General features: G+C 45.6%; 7 non-coding genes and 2 pseudogenes across 7 annotated transcripts; all 9 read right to left on the reverse strand.

Annotated features, from left to right (window-relative positions):
• Window positions 1-5,742: 5,742 nt before the first annotated feature.
• LOC143726683 (U1 spliceosomal RNA) lies at window positions 5,743-5,906 on the reverse strand. The gene has a single exon (XR_013198918.1). It is a non-coding gene; the product is annotated as a U1 spliceosomal RNA (small nuclear RNA).
• A 434-nt stretch (window positions 5,907-6,340) lies between these two features.
• Window positions 6,341-6,531, reverse strand: LOC143727237 (U2 spliceosomal RNA). Its single transcript, XR_013199442.1, has one exon. It is a non-coding gene; the product is annotated as a U2 spliceosomal RNA (small nuclear RNA).
• A 1,129-nt stretch (window positions 6,532-7,660) lies between these two features.
• Window positions 7,661-7,824, reverse strand: LOC143726890 (U1 spliceosomal RNA). Its single transcript, XR_013199115.1, has one exon. It is a non-coding gene; the product is annotated as a U1 spliceosomal RNA (small nuclear RNA).
• Window positions 7,825-8,258: 434 nt separating this feature from the next.
• Window positions 8,259-8,449, reverse strand: LOC143727103 (U2 spliceosomal RNA). The gene has a single exon (XR_013199312.1). It is a non-coding gene; the product is annotated as a U2 spliceosomal RNA (small nuclear RNA).
• Window positions 8,450-9,578: 1,129 nt separating this feature from the next.
• Window positions 9,579-9,742, reverse strand: LOC143726899 (U1 spliceosomal RNA). The gene has a single exon (XR_013199122.1). It is a non-coding gene; the product is annotated as a U1 spliceosomal RNA (small nuclear RNA).
• Window positions 9,743-10,176: 434 nt separating this feature from the next.
• Window positions 10,177-10,350, reverse strand: LOC143727465 (U2 spliceosomal RNA; annotated as a pseudogene).
• Window positions 10,351-14,126: 3,776 nt separating this feature from the next.
• LOC143727505 (U2 spliceosomal RNA) lies at window positions 14,127-14,309 on the reverse strand. Its single transcript, XR_013199513.1, has one exon. It is a non-coding gene; the product is annotated as a U2 spliceosomal RNA (small nuclear RNA).
• A 1,120-nt stretch (window positions 14,310-15,429) lies between these two features.
• Window positions 15,430-15,593, reverse strand: LOC143726901 (U1 spliceosomal RNA). The gene has a single exon (XR_013199124.1). It is a non-coding gene; the product is annotated as a U1 spliceosomal RNA (small nuclear RNA).
• A 434-nt stretch (window positions 15,594-16,027) lies between these two features.
• On the reverse strand, window positions 16,028-16,201 carry LOC143727466 (U2 spliceosomal RNA; annotated as a pseudogene).
• Between the last annotated feature and the right edge of the window lie 472 nt (window positions 16,202-16,673).

A 16,673-nucleotide genomic window follows, 5' to 3' on the forward strand; every position in this document is an offset into this window, starting at 1 on the left:
CTCTGACATGCCTCGGGAGTGCATCACGGCCCTGACCGGGAGGATCTCATGGGCAGCCATCCAAGCCAGGTCTCGGTGTCGGTTATGAAGAGCTGAGTGGGATACATTTCGCCAAACCTTTTGGGCTTCACCTAGAGTGAGCCCGCGCACTGGACACACTTGTTCCCGTTCCTGCACAAGGGAGAGGATAGAGCGGTGGTTGGTTAAAACAGTCACTCTTTCTTTTTCCAAATTAAAATTCTTTAAAAACTTTTTTATATGAGTGTATGCAGGGGGTTGGTCAAATGCAAGTGGTGTTGTCAAGTCTGTTGGTAAAATATTGATGGATCTTAAAAAAGACCCCACCCAGAACCGGGCCATGGCTGCTGTTTTGTCTTGTCTGGATGGGGTCAGGGCATACTTTAGGTGTAGTGCAGTGTATTTGGCTCCTAAAAACAAGTGAGGGTCCGGTACGCCTTTTCCTCCATTTTTTGGTGCTTTCTTCATAATTCCTCTTTTTAGCCTCTCCCACTTGGACCCCCACAGGAAATAAAACATGGACCGGTCCAGAGATACAAGAAAGAATCTAGGGGGGAAAAAACAGAACATAACAATAAGAACAGTGGTAAAATCACCGCTTTTAGAATTAAAACCTTCCCTTCAACTGTCAGCTGTCTCAGTCCCCAGAACCCCAATTTTTTCCTCACTTTTCCCATCACATCATGCCAATTTCCACTCCCTCCCCCGTCTCTGTCAAATTTTATGCCCAGTATTTTTAAGTCTGTCTTTTTAATAGTGATGTCCAGTCCAACAGTCTTGCTAGGTTCCCATGGGCCATAGAACTGTGCCTGGGTCTTTTCTCTGTTCAGTCTAGCTCCAGACGCTTTCCCAAACCAGTCTGTCAAGTCCATGGTCCTCTGTATTGATAAAACGTCAGTGCATAAAAGGTTAACATCATCCATATATAAAACAGTCTTTGCAGTCAGTCCTCCGGTCCCGGGTATGGTCAGTCCCGTTATCCACTTGTCCGTTCTCAAGACCTGCGCTAGGGGTTCGATGCAAGCCACATACAGGAGAGGAGATAACGGACAGCCCTGACGGACACCGCTGCGTATATCTATCGCTTTTGAAAGGTTCCCATTAACTAGGATTCTGCTGGTTATGTCCCTGTACAGCAATCCCACCCAAGCTAAGAATCTCCCAGGAAAGCCCATTTTCCCCAATACTTGAAACAAGTAATGGTGCGAGACTCTGTCAAATGCTTTTTCAAAATCTAGGTTTAAAACTATCAGCCGAATATTTCTGTCTCTCGCATAACAGATGGCATCTCTTATCAGTACGAGGCTGTCCGTGATCTTTCTCCCAGGGACGGCGCAGGCTTGATCCGGGTTGATCAATTCTGCTAAAACTCTTGACATTCGTGTTGATAAAAGTTTACTAAAAAGTTTACAGTCAAAGTTTAAAAGGGTTATAGGACGCCAGTTTTTTAAATCTGTCTTGTCGTCTTTTTTGTGTAAAAGTGTCATTATACCCATTCTAAAACTGTCTGGAAGTCGGTCGAGGTTATCAAAGTCATTAAAAACAGCCAGTAAGTCTTGTCTTAAAATGTCCCAAAAGGTCAGATAAAATTCTAGAGGGAGTCCGTCATCTCCAGGGGATTTCCCCTTTTTAAAATTTTTTAAGCTTTTGTCCATCTCAAGGAGGTTAAAATCATTTGTCAGACCTGCACTATCTTTTACAGTTTTCTCTATAAAGGTTAGTGTTTCATTTAAAATACCATCATCAATTACCTTTTTTCCATAGAGTTCCTCATAAAAACTTTCTACTACTGTTAAAATACCATTTGTGTCTGTCATCATTTCTCTTTCTTTGTTTCTCAATTTCACCATTGCTCCACCTCTATTAAGTATTTTCTTAAAAAAGTATCGTGTACATTTCTCTCCCTGCTCTATTTCCTTTTCTTTACTTCTCAGAATAATTCCTCTACTTTTAACTTCTGCCAATTCAGACATTTCCTTTTTGACGTCTTTTATTTCATCCTTAAAGTCGAACCCCTGATTAAAAAGATGAAAGTAGCGTTGTAGCCTCTTTTGCAGTCCCACCATTTGTCTATATTCTTTTCCTTTTTTCTTTTTCCCTGCCCATCTAAAAAAAGTCTTGGTCTTTCCCTTCACCATCTCCCACCACTGTGCTCTTGAATCATAGAAGTCTTGTAGGGTCTGCCAATTGCTGTACTGCTCCCTGTATTCTTTTACTATCTCCAGGTCTTCCAACAGGGAGCAGTTTAGCTTCCACAGACCTCTACCTGTTGTCAAACCGGGAGGAAGTGATAGGGTGCAAGATAGCATAGTGTGATCAGAAAAGAAAAGTGGGGTTAATCTGGCATCCAATAAAGACCAGTCTCTGGTAAAAATATAATCAATGCGGGAAGCTCTGGTGCCATCACCACTGAACCAGGTGTGGCCCACATTGTTGGGATGCATGGATTTGAAAACGTCAGTCAGTCTAAAATCTTTTATTATATTTTGCAGTAAAACTGTAGTCTTGTCCTTTTTAAAATCCTCCCCTGCCCCTTTCCTATCTTTCCTCTGTAAAACACAATTAAAATCTCCTGCGAAAATTAAAGGAGTCTTTCCTAGTAAGTGGGACTGCATATCTATTAAAAGGCTGTATCTGTCATTTTTTTCTGTGTTCCCGTAAAAGTTTAAAACATTAAAATCCCTCCCTAAAAAAGTCAAATTGGCTAAAAGGGCCCGTCCGTCTCTTAATATTGTGCTCCCTTTCACCAATATTTGTGTGTTTTTTATCAGGATGGCTACTCCGTCTGCTTTATTTTGATTTGAACCACTCCATAAGGAGGGTCCTTGCTGCCATTGGTCTTCCCACTTCTTGTAGTCTTTTAAAAAGGGTAAGGCACATTCCTGTAGTAAAAAGACATCAGAGGGTTGTGTACTTAAAAAATTTAAAACTGTTTGTGCTCTCATTTGTGACATCACACTTCTCACGTTTAAAGTGGAGATAGTGATGGTCGTGAGCATTAAAATGAGTATAAAAGAAGACAGATACAACATTTTAAAAATTTAAAAACAACTATCCATTAAAAAACAGATTTCCTTGTAAAACAAACTCTTCCTGCGTTCCCACCAAAGGGGAGGCAGGGGAATGAGTTTCTTTCCCTTCTGAATCACAGGGTGAGCTCCTGGGTGTGGATGATTTCAGCTCAATCGATAAGAAAGAAATCTCATTTGCTGTATGACTTGGGAATAATCTATTCAGGTCGTCTGACGAGGAGGAGTCAGAGAATCTTCCTATTTTATCTTTATCGGTTTCTTTCAAGAGAGGGGAATGTGCCGCTCTCTTTTTATTTATCGATTGAGCACAGGGGAGTTGCTCACTTAATTGACTTTTTGTTTGTAACTCGTCTGTATCCTCCCCTGCATTTTCACTTACCTCTGTGTTGTCTTCATCTGTCCCTTCCATTTGATCTTCCTCACCTTGTTTTACTTCACTCCTTTGCTCCACCCCTTCGTTACCTCTGTCATCTGCTTTCTCTCCACCAATCACAGGGTTTGGCGGGAGATTTGAATCTGGCTCCGCCTCCTCGTTATCCTGTTGCACTCTCTCCTCAACCGCCATTTTGTGTGCTTTAACTTTGTTGGCAAACGATTTGGGGCAATCTCTGTAGAGATGGGAAAAGTCTCCACAAAGATTACACCTTCTGCCATTGGGACATTCGTCAAAAGAGTGTCCAATTTCTCTACACTTGTTACAAAAGACTTTCTGGCATGCTTCAACAAGGTGCCCCAACTCCCCACATCGCCGGCAGAGTTTGGGCATCCCCTGATAGTGGATGTAGCCCCTGTTTTCTCCCAGAACTATCATTTGTGGCAAATGCCTCAGACCTTGGAAGCCCTGGGGGTCTTCCCATTGCTTAATGGGGACCCTCCAGGCACAATTCCAAATACCGTCTTCATCATAAACCTTCATAGCCTGGCCCCTCACAGTGCAAAATCTTCCCAACCATGTACAAACATCTTCTCCATTTACAGTCTCATTGAACATCCTAACAATAACCACTTTTTGTGTGTTATCAGTTAGTTTCTCCACTTTAAACATGGAGAACTGGGTCTTATGTGTGTCAAAGAGTTGCCAGAAGTCATTTAACAGTGCTGCATTCTTAAAACTCACATCAAAGCCTTTGTTAAAAGGCAGGGTCAGAATGCAATTCAAATCCACGGGGGTAAACCCTAAACATTTCTGCATCAGTTTCCTAGAAAAATTTAGTCTGGACATTTCCAACTTCTTTCCATCTTTTTCTAAAAAACTAAAACGCACGCTGTGGTGCCTCCGCACGCCGGCACGGGCAGCCGACATGTTGGAGGCACCAACAGCCTAAAAATAAACAATAAAATAAAATACAAATAAATAATAATTCAAATAACAATAAATAAATAAATAGATAAAAAATCTTACCTTAATACAGTACAGAAGTAAAAGCAACTGGATCAATGTACCTCCTAAAAGTTGTATGGCTCAGGATACAGGGTGATCTTGAGCCAAGAAACCTCCAAGAGGCGATCGCTGTCTCAACCAGTGACCAGACACTTGATCTTAGCCAAAAGGCCGAGAAGCGATGACACAATGACGCAGAGGCGGGGGAGCCGTCAAAGGCCACGCCCACCTGGGCCGTGGCGAGAGGGTCTAAAGGTCGCCAGCAAACAAGCTCAGCTCACAGCAATACAAGCTCAGCTTGACTGTTGACACCGAAAATGGATCACAGCAGAGCGCACAACACGACACTTTGAAGTGCAACCTGGGATTTTGGACCAACAAACATTCTGCCCTAAAAGTGAGCGGGCAGACCAAAGCGTACGTCGTAGAGACTTGAAACTCTTGAGGGATGGTAGTACCCGCCCGGTCTACAACATCACCAAGGCTCGGCCCAATCGACCCCAAGGTGGCGCTGCAGCGATCAGAAGTACGAAATGCCTCGTAACTCCTGAACCGTCCGTCGCAGACCCAAGTGTCTTACATCACCGGAATCCTTGGCTCGGGCCGAACAAGACGCAGGCCTCGGATTCGATGGTTGCGCTGGCGAGATTTTCGGGTATTTGGGATTTTGTGAAAAAGCTACTTTTGCACACTAGTCCTAGGTCTTTCGCCCGATCTGACCCAAACCGGTGCAGAAAGATTCCCTGGAGTCTGATTGCCGACAGCGATGGGGAAAAAAGTCGGAATTTCGATTCACGTTGGCGACGGGACGCCAAAACGTTGGGAGTGGGCGAGGCGGGCTTTACTTAAATGGCCATAACTCTCCAACGGAATGAGACAATTACACCCAAGTCGGTACACCTGTGCACGGGCTCAGCCTGTGCTCAGGTGAAAAGGGATGTGGCGACTGGCCACTTGGTGGCGCTGTAAACAGTAAAAACAACAACATGAATACGGCCATAGGCGACTGTATGTCAGGTGATTTTTCACACATGCACAAGGTATTCATACCACATGATAGAACTCCTCATTCGGAACAACTTTGCTTCTAGGACCACTGCTGCCAATAAAAGCGCTGGTTGAATAATGGAGATTATTTGAAGAATGATGAAAAAAAAAACTAAAAAACAGCCCTACTTTTGCAGACTGGTCCTAGGTTGAGAGTTTTACATCTCTCGATCAACCACTGCAGTTCAATTCCCTGGACTTCCTAGGTCGTTAACTACCAGAAGAAGAGGAACTCGAACAATCTGCTCTTTTAACCAGTGTGTCCAGGGGAGAGCGCGAACGCAGTCCCCCACTACCATAAATTATGCAGTCGAGATTCCCACATTTGGGGAATTCGCAGGGGTCAGCACAACCGGAGTGCAATGGCCGAGCCTCGCCCTGGGTGAACCACCTTCCTGATCATGGTGTCTCCCCTGCCAGGTAAGTATGAATTCCCAGGCCTCCCGTCAGAGGCACCGTGTCCCTCTCCGCAATCCTCACCAACGGTCGGACAATCAAACACACACCTGATTCAACTCATCAGCTCATTCGTAAAAACTCCAAGAGATAAGAGAGAGACATCAAAAACCTGCAGAGTCGGGCTCTTTTGCTGTTGTTGTTGTGGATGATGTTGTTTTCATGCTCCGGATCCATGAGCCAAAAATCAATTTCATACGCGGTCACCGGATAGTGGACGAATCAGATGTTAAACGAGATAAGAACAGAGTTGTTTTTTTTTTTTCCCTCTCACACCACCATTACCTGTATAGCATATGATCACCTACAACACCTTTAAAGCACCCATACACAGCAATATACGTTACTTCCATTAACACCTGCTGCCACACAAGACTAAAACATCTCTTTCATTGAACACAGTTTTTGGGGGTGCACCGTTGCCAGAAGTACTGCAATACCGGGTCGATGCGTGGAGTGGACGGAGCAAGCCCCTCTTCCATCTCCCAGTTCCAAAAATCAATTTAATATATGGTGCCCGGGTAGGGCACGTATCAGATATTAAACTGATAAGAACAGATACTACACTTGATCTTAGCCAAAAGGCAGAGAAGCGATGACACAATGACGCAGAGGCGGGGGAGCCGTCAAAGGCCACGCCCACCTGGGCCGTGGCGAGAGGGTCTAAAGGTCGCCAGCAAACAAGCTCAGCTCACAGCAATACAAGCTCAGCTTGACTGTTGACACCGAAAATGGATCACAGCAGAGCGCACAACACGACACTTTGAAGTGCAACCTGGGATTTTGGACCAACAAACATTCTGCCCTAAAAGTGAGCGGGCAGACCAAAGCGTACGTCGTAGAGACTTGAAACTCTTGAGGGATGGTAGTACCCGCCCGGTCTACAACATCACCAAGGCTCGGCCCAATCGACCCCAAGGTGGCGCTGCAGCGATCAGAAGTACGAAATGCCTCGTAACTCCTGAACCGTCCGTCGCAGACCCAAGTGTCTTACATCACCGGAATCCTTGGCTCGGGCCGAACAAGACGCAGGCCTCGGATTCGATGGTTGCGCTGGCGAGATTTTCGGGTATTTGGGATTTTGTGAAAAAGCTACTTTTGCACACTAGTCCTAGGTCTTTCGCCCGATCTGACCCAAACCGGTGCAGAAAGATTCCCTGGAGTCTGATTGCCGACAGCGATGGGGAAAAAAGTCGGAATTTCGATTCACGTTGGCGACGGGACGCCAAAACGTTGGGAGTGGGCGAGGCGGGCTTTACTTAAATGGCCATAACTCTCCAACGGAATGAGACAATTACACCCAAGTCGGTACACCTGTGCACGGGCTCAGCTTGTGCTCAGGTGAAAAGGGATGTGGCGACTGGCCACTTGGTGGCGCTGTAAACAGTAAAAACAACAACATGAATACGGCCATAGGCGACTGTATGTCAGGTGATTTTTCACACATGCACAAGGTATTCATACCACATGATAGAACTCCTCATTCGGAACAACTTTGCTTCTAGGACCACTACTGCCAATAAAAGCGCTGGTTGAATAATGGAGATTATTTGAAGAATGATGAAAAAAATAAACTAAAAAACAGCCCTACTTTTGCAGACTGGTCCTAGGTTGAGAGCTTTACATCTCTCGATCAACCACTGCAGTTCAATTCTCTGGACTTCCTAGGTCGTTAACTACCAGAAGAAGAGGAACTCGAACAATCTGCTCTTTTAACCAGTGTGTCCAGGGGAGAGCGCGAACGCAGTCCCCCACTACCATAAATTATGCAGTCGAGATTCCCACATTTGGGGAATTCGCAGGGGTCAGCACAACCGGAGTGCAATGACCGAGCCTCGCCCTGGGTGAACCACCTTCCTGATCATGGTGTCTCCCCTGCCAGGTAAGTATGAATTCCCAGGCCTCCCGTCAGAGGCACCGTGTCCCTCTCCGCAATCCTCACCAACGGTCGGACAATCAAACACACACCTGATTCAACTCATCAGCTCATTCGTAAAAACTCCAAGAGATAAGAGAGAGACATCAAAAACCTGCAGAGTCGGGCTCTTTTGCTGTTGTTGTTGTGGATGATGTTGTTTTCATGCTCCGGATCCATGAGCCAAAAATCAATTTCATACGCGGTCACCGGATAGTGGACGAATCAGATATTAAACGAGATAAGAACAGAGTTGTTGTTTTTTTTTCCCTCTCACACCACCATTACCTGTATAGCATATGATCACCTACAACACCTTTAAAGCACCCATACACAGCAATATACGTTATTTCCATTAACACCTGCTGCCACACAAGACTAAAACATCTCTTTCATTGAACACAGTTTTTGGGGGTGCACCGTTCCCAGAAGTACTGCAATACCGGGTCGATGCGTGGAGTGGACGGAGCAAGCCCCTCTTCCATCTCCCAGTTCCAAAAATCAATTTAATATATGGTGCCCGGGTAGGGCACGTATCAGATATTAAACTGATAAGAACAGATACTACACTTGATCTTAGCCAAAAGGCCGAGAAGCGATGACACAATGACGCAGAGGCGGGGGAGCCGTCAAAGGCCACGCCCACCTGGGCCGTGGCGAGAGGGTCTAAAGGTCGCCAACAAACAAGCTCAGCTCACAGCAATACAAGCTCAGCTTGACTGTTGACACCGAAAATGGATCACAGCAGAGCGCACAACACGACACTTTGGAGTGCAACCTGGGATTTTGGACCAACAAACATTCTGCCCTAAAAGTGAGCGGGCAGACCAAAGCGTACGTCGTAGAGACTTGAAACTCTTGAGGGATGGTAGTACCCGCCCGGTCTACAACATCACCAAGGCTCGGCCCAATCGGCCCCAAGGTGGCGCTGCAGCGATCAGAAGTACGAAATGCCTCGTAACTCCTGAACCGTCCGTCGCAGACCCAAGTGTCTTACATCACCGGAATCCTTGGCTCGGGCCGAACAAGACGCAGGCCTCGGATTCGATGGTTGCGCTGGCGAGATTTTCGGGTATTTGGGATTTTGTGAAAAAGCTACTTTTGCACACTAGTCCTAGGTCTTTCGCCCGATCTGACCCAAACCGGTGCAGAAAGATTCCCTGGAGTCTGATTGCCGACAGCGATGGGGAAAAAAGTCGGAATTTCGATTCACGTTGGCGACGGGACGCCAAAACGTTGGGAGTGGGCGAGGCGGGCTTTACTTAAATGGCCATAACTCTCCAACGGAATGAGACAATTACACCCAAGTCGGTACACCTGTGCACGGGCTCAGCCTGTGCTCAGGTGAAAAGGGATGTGGCGACTGGCCACTTGGTGGCGCTGTAAACAGTAAAAACAACAACATGAATACGGCCATAGGCGACTGTATGTCAGGTGATTTTTCACACATGCACAAGGTATTCATACCACATGATAGAACTCCTCATTCGGAACAACTTTGCTTCTAGGACCACTACTGCCAATAAAAGCGCTGGTTGAATAATGGAGATTATTTGAAGAATGATGAAAAAAATAAACTAAAAAACAGCCCTACTTTTGCAGACTGGTCCTTGGTTGAGAGTTTTACATCTCTCGATCAACCACTGCAGTTCAATTCTCTGGACTTCCTAGGTCGTTAAATACCAGAAGAAGAGGAACTCGAACAATCTGCTCTTTTAACCAGTGTGTCCAGGGGAGAGCGCGAACGCAGTCCCCCACTACCATAAATTATGCAGTCGAGATTCCCACATTTGGGGAATTCGCAGGGGTCAGCACAACCGGAGTGCAATGGCCGAGCCTCGCCCTGGGTGGACCACCTTCCTGATCATGGTGTCTCCCCTGCCAGGTAAGTATGAATTCCCAGGCCTCCCGTCAGAGGCACCGTGTCCCTCTCCGCAATCCTCACCAACGGTCGGACAATCAAACACACACCTGATTCAACTCATCAGCTCATTCGTAAAAACTCCAAGAGATAAGAGAGAGACATCAAAAACCTGCAGAGTCGGGCTCTTTTGCTGTTGTTGTTGTGGATGATGTTGTTTTCATGCTCCGGATCCATGAGCCAAAAATCAATTTCATACGCGGTCACCGGATAGTGGACGAATCAGATGTTAAACGAGATAAGAACAGAGTTGTTGTTTTTTTTTCCCTCTCACACCACCATTACCTGTATAGCATATGATCACCTACAACACCTTTAAAGCACCCATACACAGCAATATACGTTACTTCCATTAACACCTGCTGCCACACAAGACTAAAACATCTCTTTCATTGAACACAGTTTTTGGGGGTGCACCGTTCCCAGAAGTACTGCAATACCGGGTCGATGCGTGGAGTGGACGGAGCAAGCCCCTCTTCCATCTCCCAGTTCCAAAAATCAATTTAATATATGGTGCCCGGGTACGGCACGTATCAGATATTAAACTGATAAGAACAGATTTTTCTTTCGAAAAAGTTTTATTGTCACAAGTTTTCATTCCATGTTTTCCATTTACATTTTTTTTTTTTTTTTTTTTTTTTAAATCAAGTATTTATTTACACATCTTAAAACAACAAAACAAACAAATAAAAGGACACACTTTATAGTTAAAAATCAATTATTGATTGTGTGTTGTGTAAAAGTCCATGTATGTTAATATTTGTGTTGTTTTAAAGGAAACGTAAATGGATTAAAATAAATAGGAATAAAACATAAAAACAATAGAACAATAAAACATGCCAAATAAAACATCTCTTGTACAGGATCGAGGGTGAGTCCCTATCAAGATTGTCCATTCACTCCAGGTCTCCAGAACAGGCCCCAGACTCCCCGCTTCTGGTGCCCAGCGGAGATCCCCTCTCCTCCGGCCCGCTGGCCCGCTGTTCCCGTAGCCGGTGTGGTGAGGGTGCATCTACGGGCGGCCAGGGTCGGTGGCGGCCGGGACCTTCTACGTGTGACCCCGGCCCCCCCATCCGAATAACGACGTGCGGCCCACCCTGCAGCGTTGATCTTATTTTCTGCTCGCACGCGTGGAGGGGGACCGTCACGCGTTTCCCCACCAGCAGATTTCTGGTGACCCAGATGGCATCCTTGATCACGTTTAGGGTGAGCCAGAGCGAGGAAAATTTTGGTTGTGTCAGCTCCTTCAAGCCCTGACCCACCCCCAGGATGGCGAGCTTGTAGTCCACCTGGGCCCCACCCGCTGGCAGGCACGGGAAAAACAGGGGGCCGGTCTTGGCCCACAGGTCCCGCGCAGCGCCGCACTCCCAGAGCAGATGTCGAACGGTCTCCGGGGAACCACATCCGGACCGTGGGCAGGTGGAGTTTTTGGCCATGCCTCTGGAGTGCATAACCGCCCTGACCGGGAGGATCTCATGAGCCACCATCCACGACAAGTCTTTAAGCCTGTTCTGGAGAGCTGGGTGGGCTGCGTTCCTCCAAACATCTTTGGCCTCACCTAGTGTGAGGCCTGGAACCGGGCTCACCGATTCTCGATCCTGCACAAGAGAGATAAGAGACTTATGGTTAGTTAAAATGGTGGCATCATTTGTCTCTAAAAGATATTTCTTTAAAAATTTCTTAATAAAACTATGCTCTTTTGACAAATTAAAAGACACAGGACTTTTAAGATCAATGGGTAAAATTTTCAAAGTTCTTAGGTATGACCCCATCCAGAATCGGGTCATGGCTGCTGTCTTGTGTTCTCTGGATGGGGTCAGTGCGTACTGGATGTGGAGGGCGGCAAAGCGGCTGCCTAAAAACAGGTGGGGGTCTGGGAGGCCTTTCCCGCCATTCTCTTTTTTCTTTTTGACGACCTCCCTCTTTAGTCGTTCCCACTTGGACCCCCACAGGTAATAAAATACCGCCCTCTCCAGGTTGGCCAGGAATCGTCTTGGGGGACTAAAAACAGAGCAGACAAGTAAAATCAGTGGTAAAATCACAGCTTTAAAAATTAAAATCTTGCCTTCAAACGTCAATTGTCTCAGTCCCCAAAAGCCCAGTCTTTGCCTGACTTTCCCTAACATGTCAGTCCAGTTTCCTTGTCCTCCACCCTCTCTGTCAAATTTTACACCTAAAATTTTCAAATCATTGTCTTTAAAATCCAAATCTAGTCCAACTGTGTCCACGTTCCCCCACGGCCCGAAGAGCTGGGCCTCGGACTTACTCCTATTGAGCTTGGCGCCCGAGGCCCGACCGTACCAGTCAGTCAAGTCCATTGCTCTTCGTACTGATAAAAGGTCAGTCGCTAAAAGGGTCACGTCATCCATATATAAAACACAGGTCGCCGTCAGTCCACCAGTCCCTGGGATGTCTAGTCCTTTAATCCATTTATCCCTTCTCAAGATTTGTGCCAGTGGCTCAATACAAGCCACATACAGAAGGGGAGATAAAGGACACCCCTGACGGACGCCGCTGTAGAGTTTTACAGCTTTGGATAAATGCCCGTTAACCAAAATTCTGCTAGACAGATCGTTGTACAGCAGTCCCACCCAGGCTATAAACCTCCCAGGAAAACCCATTTTTTCCAGTACCTTAAACAGGAACTGGTGCGAGATACGGTCGAATGCCTTTTCAAAGTCTAAATTTAGGACTACTAGCTGAATGTTTCTGTCTCTCGCAAAACAGATGGCGTCTCTGATCAGTACCAGGCTGTCCGTGATCTTCCTTCCGGGCACGGCGCATGCTTGATCCAAGTGGATTACGTCTGCTAAAACTGTCGACATACGCGTGGCTAAAATTTTGCTAAAAAGTTTGCAGTCAACGTTTAAAAGAGTGATGGGTCGCCAATTCTTTAAGTCAGTCTTGTCGCCTTTCTTATGTAATAGCGTCACTATCCCTATTCTGAAGCTGTCTGGAAGTCTGTTCACATTGTCAAATTCTTTAAAAACAGTCAGTAAGTCATGTGCTAAAATGTCCCCAAAGGTCAAGTAAAATTCAAGTGGTAGTCCGTCTAGTCCTGGGGACTTCCCACGCTTAAAACCTTTCAGAGCTTTTTGTATTTCTAAAATCGTAAAATCCTGTCTTAAAAGTGCACATTGACTCTGGAGCTTTTTGTCTAAAAAATTTAAAACTTCCATTAAGGTATCGTCGTGTACTTGTTTTAGGCCATATAAATCACTATAAAAGTTTTCCACCCCTCTTAAAATCTCTTCTGTTTCATTTACCACCCTCCCATCCGATTTCAAAGTTGTCAAAGCCCCTCCCCGTGTTATAATTTTTTAAAAAAAATATCTTGTACACTTTTCCCCTTCTTCAATATCTTGTTCTCTACTCCTTAAAATGACACCTTTACTTTGAATTTGGGCTAAAACTGACATTTCTTGTTTTACTTCTTTTATTTCTTCACTAAAATCAAACCCAATTTTTAAAAGATTAAAATACCTCTGTAGTCGTTTTTGCAACCCCATCATGCGTCTCTTTTCTTTTTTCTTTTTCTCCTTTCCTATTTTCTTAAAAAACTGTCTCGTCCGTTCCTTTACCATTTCCCACCACTGTGCACGTGAATCATAAAAGTCTTGGAGGGTCTGCCATCGGCTGAACTGCTCCCTGTACTCACTAAATACTTCCTCATCCTCCAACAGGGAGCAGTTCAACTTCCACAGCCCTCCTCCTACTGTCACACCAGAGGCCAGTGAAAGGGTGCAGGATAGCATCATGTGATCAGAAAAAAAGAGGGGGGATAATGTAGCATCGGTTGGCAAGCAGTCCCGTGTAAAAATGTAGTCAATGCGAGAGGCTCTGGTGCCATCACCACTGAACCAGGTGAAGCCCTCCTCTCTCTGATGCATTTTTTTAAAGCAGTCGACTAAATTAAAATCTCTGACTAAATTTTGCAATAAAACCGATGTTTTGTCAAATTTAAAACCTTCTACCCTCTTCCTATCTTTCGGAGTTAAGACACAGTTAAAATCCCCTGCCACCACCAAAGGGGCCCTCCCTAACATGTGGGGCTGCAGGTCTTCTAAAAGCTCATATCTTTCATTCTTATCATTAAAACCATACACATTAAGAACATTAAAATCCTTATCTAAAAAAGTCAAGTTTGCTAAAATTGCTCGCCCATCCCTTACCACCGTGCTGCCCTTCACCAAGATGTTTGGATTGTTGATTAAAATAGCAACACCGTCATTTTTGTTAAAATTGGACCCACTCCAGATAGAATGTCCAGGGGTCCAAAGCTCCTCCCACTTTCTGTAATTGGATAAAAAGGGCAAAGCACATTCTTGCAATAAAAACACATCTGACTTACAGGATTTTAAAAAGGATAAAACGCTCTGTGCTCGTATATCACTTCTCACACTTCTCACATTTATTGTAGAGATTGTGAGGGCCATGAGCAGTATAGTTAAAATGATATGAACTTTTAAAAGAACACTAATAAAAGACTGATAAGAACAGATACTACACTTGATCTTAGCCAAAAGGCCGAGAAGCGATGACACAATGACGCAGAGGCGGGGGAGCCGTCAAAGGCCACGCCCACCTGGGCCGTGGCGAGAGGGTCTAAAGGTCGCCAACAAACAAGCTCAGCTCACAGCAATACAAGCTCAGCTTGACTGTTGACACCGAAAATGGATCACAGCAGAGCGCACAACACGACACTTTGGAGTGCAACCTGGGATTTTGGACCAACAAACATTCTGCCCTAAAAGTGAGCGGGCAGACCAAAGCGTACGTCGTAGAGACTTGAAACTCTTGAGGGATGGTAGTACCCGCCCGGTCTACAACATCACCAAGGCTCGGCCCCAAGGTGGCGCTGCAGCGATCAGAAGTACGAAATGCCTCGTAACTCCTGAACCGTCCGTCGCAGACCCAAGTGTCTTACATCACCGGAATCCTTGGCTCGGGCCGAACAAGACGCAGGCCTCGGATTCGATGGTTGCGCTGGCGAGATTTTCGGGTATTTGGGATTTTGTGAAAAAGCTACTTTTGCACACTAGTCCTAGGTCTTTCGCCCGATCTGACCCAAACCGGTGCAGAAAGATTCCCTGGAGTCTGATTGCCGACAGCGATGGGGAAAAAAGTCGGAATTTCGATTCACGTTGGCGACGGGACGCCAAAACGTTGGGAGTGGGCGAGGCGGGCTTTACTTAAATGGCCATAACTCTCCAACGGAATGAGACAATTACACCCAAGTCGGTACACCTGTGCACGGGCTCAGCCTGTGCTCAGGTGAAAAGGGATGTGGCGACTGGCCACTTGGTGGCGCTGTAAACAGTAAAAACAACAACATGAATACGGCCATAGGCGACTGTATGTCAGGTGATTTTTCACACATGCACAAGGTATTCATACCACATGATAGAACTCCTCATTCGGAACAACTTTGCTTCTAGGACCACTACTGCCAATAAAAGCGCTGGTTGAATAATGGAGATTATTTGAAGAATGATGAAAAAAATAAACTAAAAAACAGCCCTACTTTTGCAGACTGGTCCTTGGTTGAGAGTTTTACATCTCTCGATCAACCACTGCAGTTCAATTCTCTGGACTTCCTAGGTCGTTAAATACCAGAAGAAGAGGAACTCGAACAATCTGCTCTTTTAACCAGTGTGTCCAGGGGAGAGCGCGAACGCAGTCCCCCACTACCATAAATTATGCAGTCGAGATTCCCACATTTGGGGAATTCGCAGGGGTCAGCACAACCGGAGTGCAATGGCCGAGCCTCGCCCTGGGTGGACCACCTTCCTGATCATGGTGTCTCCCCTGCCAGGTAAGTATGAATTCCCAGGCCTCCCGTCAGAGGCACCGTGTCCCTCTCCGCAATCCTCACCAACGGTCGGACAATCAAACACACACCTGATTCAACTCATCAGCTCATTCGTAAAAACTCCAAGAGATAAGAGAGAGACATCAAAAACCTGCAGAGTCGGGCTCTTTTGCTGTTGTTGTTGTGGATGATGTTGTTTTCATGCTCCGGATCCATGAGCCAAAAATCAATTTCATACGCGGTCACCGGATAGTGGACGAATCAGATGTTAAACGAGATAAGAACAGAGTTGTTGTTTTTTTTTCCCTCTCACACCACCATTACCTGTATAGCATATGATCACCTACAACACCTTTAAAGCACCCATACACAGCAATATACGTTACTTCCATTAACACCTGCTGCCACACAAGACTAAAACATCTCTTTCATTGAACACAGTTTTTGGGGGTGCACCGTTCCCAGAAGTACTGCAATACCGGGTCGATGCGTGGAGTGGACGGAGCAAGCCCCTCTTCCATCTCCCAGTTCCAAAAATCAATTTAATATATGGTGCCCGGGTACGGCACGTATCAGATATTAAACTGATAAGAACAGATTTTTCTTTCGAAAAAGTTTTATTGTCACAAGTTTTCATTCCATGTTTTCCATTTACATTTTTTTTTTTTTTTTTTTTTTTTAAATCAAGTATTTATTTACACATCTTAAAACAACAAAACAAACAAATAAAAGGACACACTTTATAGTTAAAAATCAATTATTGATTGTGTGTTGTGTAAAAGTCCATGTATGTTAATATTTGTGTTGTTTTAAAGGAAACGTAAATGGATTAAAATAAATAGGAATAAAACATAAAAACAATAGAACAATAAAACATGCCAAATAAAACATCTCTTGTACAGGATCGAGGGTGAGTCCCTATCAAGATTGTCCATTCACTCCAGGTCTCCAGAACAGGCCCCAGACTCCCCGCTTCTGGTGCCCAGCGGAGATCCCCTCTCCTCCGGCCCGCTGGCCCGCTGTTCCCGTAGCCGGTGTGGTGAGGGTGCATCTACGGGCGGCCAGGGTCGGTGGCGGCCGGGACCTTCTAC

Source organism: Siphateles boraxobius, unplaced genomic scaffold, assembly GCF_051911475.1.
Source record: "Siphateles boraxobius isolate OS27281-9 unplaced genomic scaffold, OSU_SipBor_1 77, whole genome shotgun sequence".
NCBI classification, from domain to species: Eukaryota; Metazoa; Chordata; class Actinopteri; order Cypriniformes; family Leuciscidae; genus Siphateles; species Siphateles boraxobius.